Consider the following 16,565-nt stretch of genomic DNA (forward strand, 5'->3'; position numbering starts at 1 on the left):
AAATTCCCACCGGATCTCCTCGTGGAACGCTCCTGGTACGAGACTCGAAACCTGCAAACAAACAAACAACAAAGGGGTGCAGGCCTGACTCACCTCCCAACCATGACAACCGTGGGCAAGCCCACAGTCTTGGCTGTCCCCACCGAGCCACGAGCTGAGCTAACTAGGATGACGTACCGACCAATCTCCACCTCGCGACGTCCCATACCGCCACAAAGCTACCCTCGCGGGCCTCGAGATTGCTGCCGGCCTCGGCTGCGTAAAGCAGGTGCACGTCTGCACTAGATCCAGGCTCCAAACCATAGAGCTCTCACAAATCACGCGAGACTCTATATCACTAATGACTAACCTTGGCCACCCTTTTATAGACTCTTGGCCGATCATCGGACGTCCATATTTAGGCGCCCGCCCGTCCATACTTGGGTGCCCACCCGTTAGTCTATCCCTAACTCAGATTGCCAATCAGCCTGCCTAGCTCCAAGCTTCCCCAAACCTCGAAGCTAGTCTTGTGTGCGGGTAGATACACACTGTGCACATGACATACTCCCCTTCCTCTAAGAGCTCACTCCCCTGAGCTCACTAAAAAGCCACGGTAATCTCTCTGAAAAGTAGTCAATGTCTCCCATGTAGCATCCTCCTCAACACGATCCTTCCACTTGATCTTGTATTCCGTGATAAGCGTATTACGCAATCTTCTTTCACGAAATCCAAGAATCTTTTCAGGTTCGTGCAAAACAAATGTCATGTCCTCGACATCTATAATTTCTTGAGGAGTAACTAACTGGTCTCTTCCACCCAGTACTTCCTTAAGTCTATTGACATGAAATACAAGATGAACTTTCACATGAGAAGGCAAATCCAATTCATATGCAACTGAACCAATCCTTCGTGTACTACGAAATGGTCCACAGTATCTAGGGGATAATTTCGGAGATCGACCTGTCCGTAAAGTCTCGGAATCTTTCAAAACTCGCAAATACACCATTGTTCCTTCAGAGAACTCTCTGGGTGAACGATGTCTATTAGAATAAAATCTGTCTCGGTCTTGAGCACTTCTAATAGATTCCTTTGCAACTTGTAACATTTCCTGCATATCTTGCAAAAAATTACGTGCTGCATCATGCTGAAGTCCTGAGAATCCGATTGTAACAGGTGATCTAGGTTGAAAACCATACATAAGCATGAAAGGACTAAAACCTGTACTCGTATGCTTAGTAATGTTATATGCAAATTCTAACATAGGAAGATAATCCTCCCATGAACTCTGTCTTTTGGATACATATGCTCGAAGCATATCCTCCAAAATCTGATTCACTCTTTCAGTCTGGCCATCAGATTGAGGATAATTTAAGGAACTCAAGTTCAAAGTTATTTCCAACTTCTCAAAAACAAGTTTCCAAAAATCACTCGTAAACTTGGAGTCCCTATCACTGACTATGTCCTGCAATAACCCGTACAGTCTAAACAATTGCTCGATAAACTGCCGTGCTAATTGCGTAGCTGTAATAGTCTTCCGGGTCGGTAAAAATCTAGCCATTTTTGTCAAGTAATCTACCACAACCCAAATAGAATCGTGGCCTTGATGTGTTCTTGGCAATCCGGTAATAAAATCTATGGAAATACTTTTCCATTTATTACCTGGGATTTGCAAAGGATGCAACAACCCAGCCTGTCTAAAGCGTTCAGCTTTATATGCCTGACAAATTTCACACTTGAGAACATAATCTTCTACATACCCTTTCATCTTTGGCCAATAAAAAGTGTGTTTCACTAACGATAGCGTCTTGTGTACCCCAGGGTGTCCAGCAGAAGGGGCGTCGTGACACTCCTTAAGAATCTTGGACCTAATGTCCGGGATCTGTGGTACACAAATTTTGTCATTACGGAATAGTAAACCATTCCGAATCATCCACTGGCCTCCTGCAGCCTGAATGGTAGACTGCTCAGTCATTGAGTCTTGGTCAATCAATGAGCTCCCGTCCTGGATCTTCTGCCAAAATGGACCAAAATAACTATCAGTCCTACAAAGCCCTCTCAATGACTGAAATAAGTAAGTAGAAATCTCGATGAACGACAAAGTATTGACCTCTTTAATTCGACTAAGCGCATCTGCAACACTATTCATGGACCCTTTCCGATAACGAATCTCAAAATCAAAATCTTGCATTAACTCAGCCCAACGAGCTTTCCTTCCTCTCAAATCATCCGCATCACACACATACTTGATTGACTGATGATCAGTCAATACCAATCATCAGTCAATACCACAAACTTGGAGCCATATAAATAATGTCTCCAAACCTTGAGAGTATGAATCACAGCATAAAACTCCTTCTCAAGGGTTGGCAAACGAGATTGAGTATCGTCTAGCTTTTTACTTTCAAAAGCAACCGGTCTACCATCTTGAAATAGAGCAGTCCCGATGGCATAGTCACTGGCATCAGTTTCAAGATCATAAGGCCGACTATAATCGGGTGATGCTAAGATAGGTGCTTCCTTGACTTTTATCTTTCAAAAGTCTGAAGGCCATATCGAAATCGTTATTCAAAGTGATAGGCTGATTTGACTTACGTCCACGACCTTTCAATAAGTCAGTCATTGGTAGTGTGAGCTGAGAGTACTCCCGCACAGATTTCCGAAGAAAAATAACAAAACCAAGAAAAGAACGAAGTTGTTTCACTGTTCGTGGTATAGGCCAATCCAGAACCTTCTGAACTCGGTCATAGTCAATGCTCAATCCATCTCTAGTGATCTTGTGTCCCAAGCAAATGATGTCGGTCATAAAGAACTCACATTTACTTAACTTAGCATATAGTCGATTCTGTCTTAAAATAGATAAGACAATCGTGAGGTGTCTGACATGATCCTCAAGAGTACGACTATAAATCAAAATATCATCCAGGAACACCACCACAAATTTCCCCAAATGTTCACGAAAAGGATCGTTCATCATTTGCTGGAAAGTGGCTGGAGCATTGGTTAACCCAAAAGGTAATACGAGAAACTCGTAATGGCCATACCTAGTCCGAAAGGCGATTCTTTCGACATGCCTTTCATGAATACGTATCTGGTGATAGCCAGTACGTAAATCTATCTTCGTGAAATATTTCACTCCTGCTAATCGGTCAATCAGGTCATCTGATCTAGGGAGAGGATAACGGTTCTTAATTGTCAGCTTGTTCAATCTCTTGTAATCTGTCACCAATTGGCCGACCATTTGGTCCATTCCTAGTTTTTGCGTCTCGTTCACTTGAGGCCAGGCCGGTGTCTCATGTGAAGAGACCAGTATTTTGCTGACATGGACGGGAGCCAGACTGGTGCCACCCGTGTGTTAGCAGGATAGTGTCGTATGGACGGGAGCCAGATCAGTGCCACCCGTGTATGACCTGGACTGTGTTCAATCCATGGGACTGTCACGCCATGGAAGAGCCAGTATTCGTGCCGTGTTTTACCTATGGGACTGTCACACCATAGGGAAACTCGTGCCTGGAACTGTGTCTTACCTATGGGACTGTCACTCCATAGGAAGACCAGGTTTTTATGTTTCTTTTTTTGTCGTGCCAGTTTTGTGCCGACAGATATTTTGTACTTGTTCCATGAACGGGAGATATGTCCATGTTACTATTTGCACATGCACACATGATTTGCATGCTTGAAACTGTTTTCGCATGACATGTAATTGTGTGTTTGCCTGCTTGACGTGTTACTTACTGAGCGGGGACGCCTGCCAGTGAGTCATGAAGTCTGCTCTGTATTCTAACGAGTTTTGGTGCATGTGAACAGGTGGTAAGTATGTCGCACTTGTTGTTTTAATGTTTTATATTCTAACCCTTTAATTTATAAGGTTAGGTGTTCACACTTATTTAAAAGTGGGCACCCACTTTGGGGCCAAGGTGGGGAGCCCCACTTTTAAGTGAATGTGGGGGTGGGCATGGTCACCTACTCCCACTAGTTCCCCCACATGCATGCGTGGGTATCACAAAGTAAACTCCACATGAATTTTATTAATAAAGGCTTCATCCATGAAGCGTAGAGGAAAACATCGTTTTTCTTCTTCAAGCGTAGACCACCCCATCGCTGCCACTTTTGCACGTGAGACTACCGGCGATGCTACCTCTTTCTGCTGGCGACTAACTTGCTGCAGGCGGCTCCCTTTACTACTGCATGTACTCTGTCCCCAGGAGGCTGGCTGCAAACTGCACTGCAGGCGGCTGCCATCATCTCACTATACTGCTGCGCTTACACTTTCCTAGGCAGCTGCAATATCACAGGCTGTGCAGGTTGCAGTTAGGCGCTTACCATCCCCTCAACCGGTTACACAAACTATCAACTGTGGTGGCTGTGCGCCTGTTTCCAGCCAGTAGAACCCTTTCCTCTTGCAAACAACAGTGGGTGAATACTCTCTTCATAATAGGTTGCTCCTTCTGTCCAGCAGGCTGCAGGTGACTGTGCGCCTCCATCTCCTCCATCAGCCTGCCTTTTCTCCACTGCAGTCAGCAAGGCATTTCTCTCCTAAGGCGGCTACTCCAACTTCTTTTTGGCAAGAGGTTGTGTCTTCTTTCATAGGCGGTTGCTCTTTTCTTCAGGAGGCTATATCTTTCTACAGGCCACTACTCCCCTCGACGTGCTGTTGCATCTTGGTGTCCGTCACTAGTAACTGCACACATGGGTATTGGTTTTCTATCAACCATTTACAAGTAAGTGAATTTCAGATTCCAGTAAAGTATTTTATGCTTAAATCTGTTAAAGGATTCATCCCTCTACGGCCACACCCGTTCGGTGCCGGGTGCTGAGGTCGAGAGAGCCAGGCGTTAGTACGAGAGCGCCTGTTTGTGCGTGGTCTCGGAACACCAGTGAGGCGCTCTCCGCGGAGTCCAGTGAAAGCACAGGACCGTAGCGATTGGACCACACTAGTGGTCGTTCTGCTTCGAGCTTCTACATCGAAATTCGAGCCTATTTGTTTGGTACTGTTTTCATATGTACATGGACATTATCTGGTTCTTGGAACCCATGGAGCATTGTATTCATTAAATACTCCCAATAAATATATCATATATTGAGGGGGGGGTCGGCCCGTTCCGGCCCCAGTGCTCGTGTCCATCTTTCCATTTCATTTCATTTAAATTTCAAGTTGTATTAAGTTGTCCATTTCAAATTCGTGCTTTTAAAGTTGTGCTATTAAGCGTGTGGGTGTCCAACGGAGTCTTTCCCACTTGACCGGATCGGTTTCATTGGTATCAGAGCACGGTTGTTTCCCTCTTCCTAGTGGGGAAACGAACCTGTGTACTGGACATCCCGCTTTTAGCAAACTTTAAACACAATGGACAGCCAAGGCAACCCTTTGAAAGTACCAAATTCGAGGGGTCCATCTAGTGCCTCTCGTGGGTCTGATGCCCTGCGAGGTAGACACAAGCCCCTTGAAAGGGTTATGGATAGTGAATCCAAGGGACAACTGTCTCCAGGAAAGACAGTTATGCTTGAACAAGAGCCTGATGCTATGAGGGCTGAAATGGAACATATGAGAAAACTTTTGCAGGCTCAAGAGCAAGAATTAAAGTTTTTGCATGAAGATCCCCATCTACAAAGTGCTATTGAAGCCAGGAAGGCTGACGCTATGGTTGATGTAACTTTTGAATCAATGGCTCGTGAAGTGGGCAAGAAACCAAGGGAGTTGGCACTTGCCTATCTCCTTCGCAAAGGTGATATCAAAGAGGGGGATGACGGAGAGCTGAAATTCAGAAATCCACCTCGTTTGAAGCATGGAGATCCCGCATCCCAGAGGCTGAAATCTTTTATGCAAAAGGAAGAGGTGACTGTCACCTCTCGACATGCATCTTCTCCCCAAGGCACTAAGCCTCATAGGTATATGTATGCCAGTGCTCATGGAGGGCATGAAAGTCACATGCATGCAAGATATGTATCTCATGGTGACAGGTCTACTTCCAGAAAAATTTTGCCTTCTAAGTTGTCTCATGGAGAGACCATGCCATATGCAGGTAAGTCACATGCATCTGAGTTTCGAGTTCGTGGAGCACATGCCACCGTGCCCCATGAAGTTTCTATGACGGCCCATGGAGCCCATGCAGACAGGGCTACCCCGTTGGATAAGGGGAAAAGAAAAAGAGAGGACCATGAGCCTCATGCCAGGAAGCTCAAGGAGTTCAAAGCAGGTGATAAATCTATCAAATTTGATGTCTTTCATGGTGAACATGATGCTTCTAAGGTGTTAGCATTTGTGGCACAGTTCGACATTGCTTTTAGCCATGAGGATTTCACAGAAAAATCAAAGGTGCGCCATGCTAGCATGTTTTTGAAAGGGACTGCTGCCCATTGGTGGATCACTGAAAAGATCACCAAGGATCCCATCTCCACTTGGAAGGAATTCAAAGATAGATTTTATGCTCAGTTCTTGCCGCCCAATGCAGAGCAAACTCTCACTCAAAAGTGGGACAGGTTGGAGCAAAAAGACAATGAGAGTGTGCAACAGTATGTTAATAAATTCTGGAAAGTGTTGTTGGAAGTAACTCCCTTCATGCAAATCACAGAGGATGAAAGAAAGAGGAAGTTTCGTTCTGGACTGCAACCAGCATATAGATCGGGTATTGAATTGCACCCAAAACATACGTTGCAACAACTCACAGCTTCTGCTCTTGCTACAGAGCAATTGGTGCTCAAGATTAAGCAGGATCAAGGAGGTTCCAAGGGGAAGGACAAGGCTGTCCCAAATCAGCAAAAGGGACAGCCACCTAAAAAGAACTTCCGGGAGTCCTACAAGGGTGGTAAAGCTGAAAATAACACATCTAAAGAACAAGGCCCAAGGAAGAACAAATTTGGATTAACCCCGGAGCAAAGAGAGCAATATGCCAAGGATGGAAAATGCTTTTCTTGTGGTAGCAAAGACCACATGTTCCGACAATGCCCAGATCGCAAATCAAAGCACGAGGACAAGCACACCAAAGCAAATGTTCATGCAGTTCCTGATGTGCAAGGTAATACAGGTCATGATGCAAAAGAGCGTATGGTTTGCAAGGCTTGGGGGCAAATCAAGGATCAGCCCGCACTCTTTATGTTTGATGACTGTGCAACTGACAATTTCATCTCTATGCAAATGGCAGCTGCATTGGGTATTGAGGTTGAAAACATGGGACCTCAGATTGAAGCCGAAGCTGCATTTATTGGTAAAGAGGTGCAAGTTACCCCTTTGATTGGGAAGTTGCGTATCCATATCCAGGGCTACCTTGATAATGAGCATTTTCTAGTTGCTCCTCTGAATGGATGTGATGTATTGTTGGGCAAGCCGTGGCACCATAGGCTTGAGCCCCACAAAGACTACAAGTCTAATATGATTTCTTTTATGCATAAAGGCCGCATGCATTTTATTGATGCTGGCAAAGAAGGGGATTCTATCCCAGTTGTATCACACATCCAAATTAATAAAGCAATGAAAAAGAGTCTTTCAGCGTACTTGGTTTTTGTGCGTGATTATTGATAGTCTTGTGCCAAATCATCAAAATGTGGATGCTATGTCTAATGATAGGCTGAATTTTCTTAATGCATTCAACGATTGTTTTGCTGACTCATTGCCAGGTGAATTACCTCCCCAAAGGCCCGAAGATCACCGTATAGATCTTGTGCCAGGTAGTTCTCCACCTAACAAACCCGCATACCGAGTGAGTGTTGCACAACAAGAAGAAATTATGAAGCAGGTAAACGAGCTTTTAGAGAAAGGTTTGGTTCAGCCCAGTTCCTCACCTTACTGCTCTCCTGTGCTTCTTGTTCAAAAGAAGGACGGATCTTTCCGTATGTGTGTGGACTATAGAGCTTTGAACAAGCTTACCATCAAGAACAGATTTCCTATTCCACGTATTGATGATATCTTGGATAAGCTTGATGGTTCGGCTTGCTTTAGCAGACTTGATTTGAAGAGTGGTTATCACCAGATACGCGTGGTGCCACAAGATGTCCATAAGACTGCATTCAGGACAGCCTTCGGATTATATGAATTCTTGGTAATGCCTTTTGGTCTCACCAATGCTCCTGCTACTTTTAATCGTATGATGGATAGGATATTCCGACCCCATCGCAAGTTTACAGGAGTCTTCTTTGATGATATCTTGGTTTTCTCCAAGAATGAGCAGGAACACAGAACTCATTTGGTCACAGTGTTCGAAGAATTGCGGAAGCATAAACTTTTCGTCAATGCCAAGAAAAGTGAGTTTTTCCTTTCAGAGATTCATTATCTGGGACATATTGTATCCAAGGATGGAGTTACAATGGATCCTGCAAAGATAGAGACTATTCGGAATTGGCCCGAATTACAAAACGTACATCAAGTACGTAGTTTTCTAGGATTATGTTCGTATTACAGGCGTTTCATAAGGCATTTTGCTATGATTGCCACTCCTCTACATGATCTCACGAAGAAAAAAACTGCTTTCAAATGGACTTCAAAGGAACAGGATGCTTTCTTGCAACTCAAGCATGCGATCATATGTGGTCCAGTATTGATTGTTCCTGACTTGCACAAGTCATTCGTGGTTGAATGTGATGCTTGTGGAGATTGCATAGGAGCTGTCCTAAATCAAGAAGGGCATGCAGTTGCATACGAGAGCCGTCGTTTGCATGATGCTGAGCTTCATATGGATATCTATGAGAAAGAGCTCTTGGCTGTAATTCACGCCTTAAAGATTTGGAAACATTATCTTCTTGGGGCTGAATTTGTAGTCAAGACAGATCATCAAAGATTGAGATACTTTCTATCTCGAACAAAGCTTTCAGAGAAGCAGATGAGAATGGCAAATTTTCTTTCCATGTTTCATTTTCAGATTGTGCATACTCCAGGAAAGAAAAATGTCGTGGCCGATGCACTATCTAGGAGGCCTTATGTTGCTGCAGTCTCAGTGGCCTCTCATGGAGATCTATCTGCTATGAGAGATTTGTATCATTTGGATGCTGATTTTTGCCATATATGGACTGATTTGATGGCTGGTCATTCACATGCCTCTTATGTTATCAATGAGGGTTATCTCATGAAGGATAATTGCCTATGTGTGGTGAAGGAGTTGCGTCCAAAGGTTATGGATGAATGTCACGCTCCACCTTATGCTGGTCATAGAGGTATTATGCCTACCACTCGCATGATTCAGAGGTATTTCTTTTGGCCAAGCATGCGTAAAGACATTGAGGCTTATGTGCGTGCATGTATCACTTGCCAAAAGGTGAAATTTGACAGGCAAAAGCCTCCAGGTTTGCTTCAGCCATTGCCTATTCCCTCGCAACCTTGGGAAAGTATCACGATGGATTTTATTATGGATTTGCCTAGATCCCAGCATGGGAATGATGCTATTTGGACTATTGTGGACAGGTTTAGCAAGCAAGCTCATTTCTTGCCCGTCAAGAAAACCATTAAAGCTGATCATATGGTAAAGCTTTTTCTTGCTAATATTTTCAAGCATCATGGTATGCCTAAATCCATTGTTGGGGATAGAGATCCCAGGACTACAAGCCTATTTTGGAGGGCTTTGTTTGATAATATGGGTACTAAACTTGAGTTTTCATCAGCTTATCATCCCCAATATGTTCGTGACTTGGATGTTGCCTTTGATCAGGTGCGGACAGCCATTGCAAGATCTCAGGATAAGCATAAAATGGCTGCTGACAAGCATAGAAGGGACATGGAAGTCAAAGAAGGTGATTGGGTATTGCTGAAATTTGAGAAGGCTAGGCTTCGGAAGAGGCCAGGACGAGAAGGATCATATCCTAAGCTTTCTCCTCGCTACTATGGACCCTTCAAGGTGATTCACAAAATCAATGAAGTGTCCTACAGGCTTGCTTTACCTAGTCATTGGAAGATTCACAATGCTTTTCATGTGAGTCTATTTCGGAAATATGTGGGGCCAGATCCTGATGAGCCTGTCACAGAAGATCCGCCAGAGATTGAAGAGCTTGAAGAGACCCTCCAGCCAGAACAGATTGTTTTTCACAAGGAGAGAAAGCTACCTGCAGGAAAGCTTTCCAGGAGATACCTTGTGAAGTTTAAGAATTATTTGCCTATTGATGCCAAATGGGTAAATGAGGATTATTTTGCAGATTATCCGCAATTGTTGCAAGCATATCTTGAGGCTTTTCAGTTGAGGTCAACTCTTTAGAAGCCCGGGGGGATGTCACCAATTGGCCGACCATTTGGTCCATTCCTAGTTTTTGCGTCTCGTTCACTTGAGGCCAGGCCGGTGTCTCATGTGAAGAGGCCAGTATTTTGCTGACATGGACGGGAGCCAGACTGGTGCCACCCGTGTGTTAGCAGGATGGTGTCGTATGGACGGGAGCCAGATCAGTGCCACCCGTGTATGACCTGGACTGTGTTCAATCCATGGGACTGTCACGCCATGGAAGAGCCAGTATTCGTGCCGTGTTTTACCTATGGGACTGTCACACCATAGGGAAACTCGTGCCTGGAACTGTGTCTTACCTATGGGACTGTCACTCCATAGGAAGACCAGGTTTTTATGTTTTTTTTTTTGTCGTGCCAGTTTTGTGCCGACAGATATTTTGTACTTGTTCCATGAACGGGAGATATGTCCATGTTACTATTTGCACATGCACACATGATTTGCATGCTTGAAACTGTTTTCGCATGACATGTAATTGTGTGTTTGCCTGCTTGACGTGTTACTTACTGAGCGGGGACGCCTGCCAGTGAGTCGTGAAGTCTGCTCTGTATTCTGACGAGTTTTGGTGCATGTGAACAGGTGGTAAGTATGTCGCACTTGTTGTTTTAATGTTTTATATTCTAACCCTTTAATTTATAAGGTTAGGTGTTCACACTTATTTAAAAGTGGGCACCCACTTTGGGGCCAAGGTGGGGAGCCCCACTTTTAAGTGAATGTGGGGGTGGGCATGGTCACCTACTCCCACTAGTTCCCCCACATGCATGCGTGGGTATCACAAAGTAAACTCCACATGAATTTTATTAATAAAGGCTTCATCCATGAAGCGTAGAGGAAAAAATCGTTTTTCTTCTTCAAGCGTAGACCACCCCATCGCTGCCACTTTTGCACGTGAGACTACCGGCGATGCTACCTCTTTCTGCTGGCGACTAACTTGCTGCAGGCGGCTCCCTTTACTACTGCATGTACTCTGTCCCCAGGAGGCTGGCTGCAACTGCACTGCAGGCGGCTGCCATCATCTCACTGTACTGCTGCGCTTACACTTTCCTAGGCGGCTGCAATATCACAGGCTGTGCAGGTTGCACTTAGGCGCTTACCATCCCCTCAACCGGTTACACAAACTATCAACTGTGGTGGCTGTGCGCCTGTTTCCAGCCAGCAGAACCCTTTCCTCTTGCAAACAACAGTGGGTGAATACTCTCTTCATAACAGGTTGCTCCTTCTGTCCAGCAGGCTGCAGGTGACTGTGCGCCTCCATCTCCTCCATCAGCCTGCCTTTTCTCCACTGCAGTCAGCAAGGCATTTCTCTCCTAAGGCGGCTACTCCAACTTCTTTTTGGCAAGAGGTTGTGTCTTCTTTCATAGGCGGTTGCTCTTTTCTTCAGGAGGCTATATCTTTCTACAGGCCACTACTCCCCTCGACGTGCTGTTGCATCTTGGTGTCCGTCACTAGTAACTGCACACATGGGTATTGGTTTTCTATCAACCATTTACAAGTAAGTGAATTTCAGATTCCAGTAAAGTATTTTATGCTTAAATCTGTTAAAGGATTCATCCCTCTACGGCCACACCCGTTCGGTGCCGGGTTGTCCAAGCTATATTGGCGAACCTCGGTCCAAAGGTGCTGAGATCGGGAGAGCCAGGCGTTAGTACGAGAGCGCCTATTTGTGCGTGGTCTCGGAACACCAGTGAGGCGCTCTCCGCGGAGTCCAGTGAAAGCACAGGACCGTAGCGATTGGACCACACTAGTGGTCGTTCTGCTTCGAGCTTCTACATCGAAATTCGAGCCTATTTGTTTGGTACTGTTTTCATATGTACATGGACATTATCTGGTTCTTGGAACCCATGGAGAATTGTATTCATTAAATACTCCCAATAAATATATCATATATTGAGGGGGGGATCGGCCCGTTCCGGCCCCAGTGCTGGTGTCCATCTTTCCATTTCATTTCATTTAAATTTCAAGTTGTATTAAGTTGTCCATTTCAAATTCGTGGTTTTAAAGTTGTAGATTATTTGAGGATGGGCCAGATCCGTCCAAGTAAATCACCTTGGGGTGCACCTGTGTTGCTTAGGAGAAAGAAGGACAACACCTGGAGAATGTGTATAGATTATGAAACCGATCCCGTCAAGTGGGAAAGACTCCGTTGGACACCCACACGCTTAATAGCTCGAGTTGTTTAGCCAACTCATCTTGGCTCATCCTGTAAGGTGGAATACTGATAGGATGGGCACCAGAGATCAAGTCAATACGATACTGCCCTTTCAGGTGGTAAACCCGATGGGAGTTCCTTAGGAAATACATCTTGAAACGAATCAAGTATCTTCTGTAATTCTTTGCTTTCAAATACACTTAATTCATTGACATCCATGGAAGGTATGAGAAATGAAGAAAGTGGAATCAATACACAATGGAAAGTGGTATATAAAGAAGAATCCATTATATTTTCAAAAGCAACTGTCTGTACAAGAGGTCCCTGAGAGGGATGTATACAATCACCTAAAATACTATACTGGGTGTTCCTATGCTGAAAAGAAAAAATATGACTAGACCAATCTATCTGGACTTGAAGGGTCTTAAACCACTCAATCCCTAATAACAAGTCTACATTTTCTAGGTGCATATCATAGCATTCCAGAGTATCTTTGTAGTCCTGAATCTGGATTCGAAGCATCTCCACCTTTCGATCCCATACTTAACTTCCCGCAAGTAGGCGTACATCATAGGTATGATCGCTGGGTGTCGTATCAAGACTCAATTTCTCTCAAAGACAACTGGTTAGCTGCCTTTGGCTTGGGTCCTACGTTGGTCTTTGCACCCTATGCTTCGGGCACTCGTTATGCATGTGTCCTTTTTCTTCGCAGATAAAACAACGTCCTTCCTTCTTGAGCTTTAAAGCCTTACGGAGTCGTTTCTTCTTCGCTGGTGTCGAACTTGAATTCTTCGAAGGTTGGTCCGAAGACTTTCCTTCAGTCGTGTTAGCCATAGGTGCAGAGAACTTTCTTTTATGCTTGTTCCCCTGCTCGGTAACGGGTTTCAACTTGGAAGAGACCATTGTATCATCATAGATACGAGCTGAATGAATGGCTTCGTCCAATGTTTTGCATTTGTTATTTTTAACCTGAAAAACGGTATGAGTCTGGTAAACCAGCTACGAAGAACCCCAAAAGAGTAGTGGGATCCATCTTCGTAGCTTTCATTTGCAAGTCCCTAAACTTCTGGAGGTAGACCTCATAAGTGAGGTGGTGCGAGGTCATGGTCAAAGCTGTAAACCGGGCAACAACATCATAATCCCGGTTTACAACAACATCATAATCATCCTCTTTCTTGAGGAATTCCTTCTTGAAGACGTCTTCGAATTGTGCCCAAGTTGTTGGCTTAGGGTTGAGTTCCTTCCACCAAAGCAAAGCTTTGCCTGAGAGGAAACCTGCTGCTAACTGGATCTTTTTTCCATCATCGTATGGATGAAACTGAAAATGGACCTGCCACTTATGTAGCCATGTGTCCACGATCTCCTTGGTACGCTGCTTTTGCTCGCCCCCGAACGGTTCCGGAGTAATATTGGGGCCTAAAGCAGAGACCAAGGTATCCATACCCGAAAGAGTAGAGAGTGGTTAAGAGAGAGATGGAGTTCTGCAAGGCTTGCATCTCGGCGGCAATTTGTGCCTGACGTTCCGAAGAAGCAGCTTCGAGAGCAACTTTGAACTCTTGGAAACCTGATTTTGACACATAATCGTCAAAAAGATCGGCATCGGTATCTTCCGTGGCCGGCAAGCCTTCGCGTTCGACAAGGGGCTCCAACTCTGATTCTTGGGTCGACATCGTGAAGAGGACAAGTGGAGAGAAAATTTGATCTTTGCACAATAAAAGTGCGAGGGAACTTGAGAGCTTGAGAGCTTGAAAACTTGAGAGATGTGTGGCAAGAAGCCCACTTAAGGGGTTTATATAACTGTCCCCAAAAGCTTTGAGCTTTTGCTTTTGTGTGTTTTTTTTAATTCATATATATATATATATATATATATTCTGCTTTCTTAAAAAAAACAAACACCTTTAAACCTTGGAGGGACCTTTAAACTTTTTTTTTTAAGTTTAATCTTTTATTAAAAAAAACGATACAACCCAAATCGGCGTTTCAATGCTTTTCTGGTTTTTTTTTTCTCTTCCCTCCTGGATTTATCGATGCCGGCCCGCATTGCTGCCGTCATCCACCTGGCTGCCTTCGCCAGCTTTCCTGCCGGCGCCGCCTACGCTCAAGCGTCCAGGGTGGCCTGCGCCGGCCTACGCCTAGGCTTGGCCGCCTGCACAGGCCTGGCCGCCTGGCTGCACAGGCCCAGGCGCTCGCCAGTCTGGTCGCCTGGCTGCGTAGGCCTAGGCGCCTAGCCGCCTGGCTACATAGGCCTAGGCGCCCGTCTTTCTGACCGCCTGTAACTGCCGGTAGCCCATGTCCAGCACGCCAACGTTCGCCAGCTTTCACACCTCTCGCACGCTCTCTCTCTCACGTTCAACAAAAAAAATGAACATGCTTTTTTTTATGTTTTCTCTCACGACTTGTTCATGCGACTACACAAGCATCTTCAGCCTCCTTCTTGCAAAGCAAACAACCCTACCATCTACCTACACCCTCATCACGGGTTTCCTATGATGAAAAAACAACATACTGAATCTGAAAAACAGCAGTATGCACAGAAAAAACAGCAAGCTTTTTGAACACATACCTTTCTTCGACCTCATCTTCTCTACCTACCGACTTGCTCGTTCACGAGGCACGCTCTGATACCACTGTCAAATCCCCACCAGATCTCCTCGTGGAACGCTCCTGGTACGAGACTCAAAACCTGCAAACAAACAAACAACAAGGGGGTGCAGGCTTGACTCACCTCCCAACCATGACAGCCGTTAGCAAGCCCACAGTCTTGGCTGTCCCCACCGAGCCACGAGCTGAGCTAACTAGGATGACGTACCGACCAATCTCCACCTCGTGACGTCCCATACCGCCACGAAGCTACCCTCGCGGGCCTCGAGATTGCTGCCGGCCTCGGCTACGTAAAGCAAGTGCACGTCTGCACTAGATCCAGGCTCCATACCATAGAGCTCTCACAAATCACGCGAGACTCTATATCACTAATGACTAACCTTGGCCACCCTTTTATAGGCTCTTGGCCGGTCATCGGGCGTCCATACTTGGGCGCCTGCCCGTCCATACTTGGGTGCCCGCCCGTTAGTCTATCCCTAACTCAGCTCGCCAATCAGCTTGCCTAGCTCCAAGCTTCCCCAAACCTCGAAGCTAGTCTTGTGTGTGTGTAGCACACGGTAGATACACACAGTTGAGCACAATCTTGTCTTACACTTAAACAATTAACACAATTAAACAAGCTAAGCATGGCACCACAAAATGAAGCTTAACAAAACTAAAAATTAAAATCATTGCACATTGCACTAGGGCCGGAAAGGGCCGACCCCCCTTGTAATAGATTGTATTATCAAGGTTCGTATTACAAGCTTCACGGGCATTCACATGCCAAACTATCCATAGGATTGCAAACATAGTTGTTGATGTGGTTGTTTGGTTTCATAGCTTCCATTTGATTTCACCGTCTCACTCCTCGATCCCTCGTAGCTAATCAAATGCAACTGTGCTCCATTGGCATCCATACACAAACATTGTGTGTGCCACGATCGAGACATAGGACCATAATGACTAGTATTCGGATCTTGAGTAAGTAAAAGAGAGCTTAAATGAGCTCTTACCGCAATTCTGCTTCTTGAATTTGAATACAACCATTGTATGGTTGATGTCCACGCTTCCAGGGGTCCATTTCTACTCCTGGCTGAAATTAGGGCTTCTGTAAATTAGGATTTTCAACAGGTATTCGAACTCCAAAATTGGGTCTTTTGGGTGCAAAAGATGCCCAAAGCAAAGGGCTATAGATGTACTATGGTTGCCCCAAAATTAGGGTTTCTGAAATTAGTATTTATACTTAGGAGGTTCCATATTCATGATTAGAAGAGGAATTTTGCAAATTGGTGATCGTGTGGAGACTATATAAGTAGAAAACAAGATTTCTCAAGCTTTCATGGCTATGGGAATCATAAAAGAGAAGAAAATCAGCTTTCCCATAAGTGTGTGTGCAAAAGTGAAAAGAGAAGACTCCATATGGTTGGCGCCCACTTCTAGAGAGAAGAGAGAGAGAGAGAAGATAAGCTTTGCCAACATGTAGAGGATGAGTGGAGGGTGCCTATTGGACCACCCGTCCAAACGATCCCTCCTCTTGACATGTGGGAGGCCGCCCAAAGCTCATAACATGCTGAAAAGAGCGCCTAAATATATGTCTGGCCGACCGGGAGTAGAAACTAGTCCAACCTCTTTATGAATTGTCTGCCTGGATTCTAATGAAGTGT

General features: G+C 45.1%; 2 protein-coding genes across 3 annotated transcripts in view; both read right to left on the minus strand.

Moving 5' to 3' along the window:
- Nucleotides 1-16,565, minus strand: part of RPC14 (RNApolymerase 14 kDa subunit) — a 189,296-nt gene that overhangs the window by 164,321 nt on the left and 8,410 nt on the right. The window lies entirely within an intron of this gene.
- LOC147634842 (lysine-specific histone demethylase 1 homolog 3-like) overlaps nt 1-16,565 on the minus strand; it is a 30,842-nt gene that overhangs the window by 6,726 nt on the left and 7,551 nt on the right. The window lies entirely within an intron of this gene.

Source organism: Cibotium barometz, chromosome 10 (assembly GCF_041138505.1).
Source record: "Cibotium barometz isolate CiBa-2024 chromosome 10, ASM4113850v1, whole genome shotgun sequence".
Taxonomy (NCBI): Eukaryota; Viridiplantae; Streptophyta; class Polypodiopsida; order Cyatheales; family Cibotiaceae; genus Cibotium; species Cibotium barometz.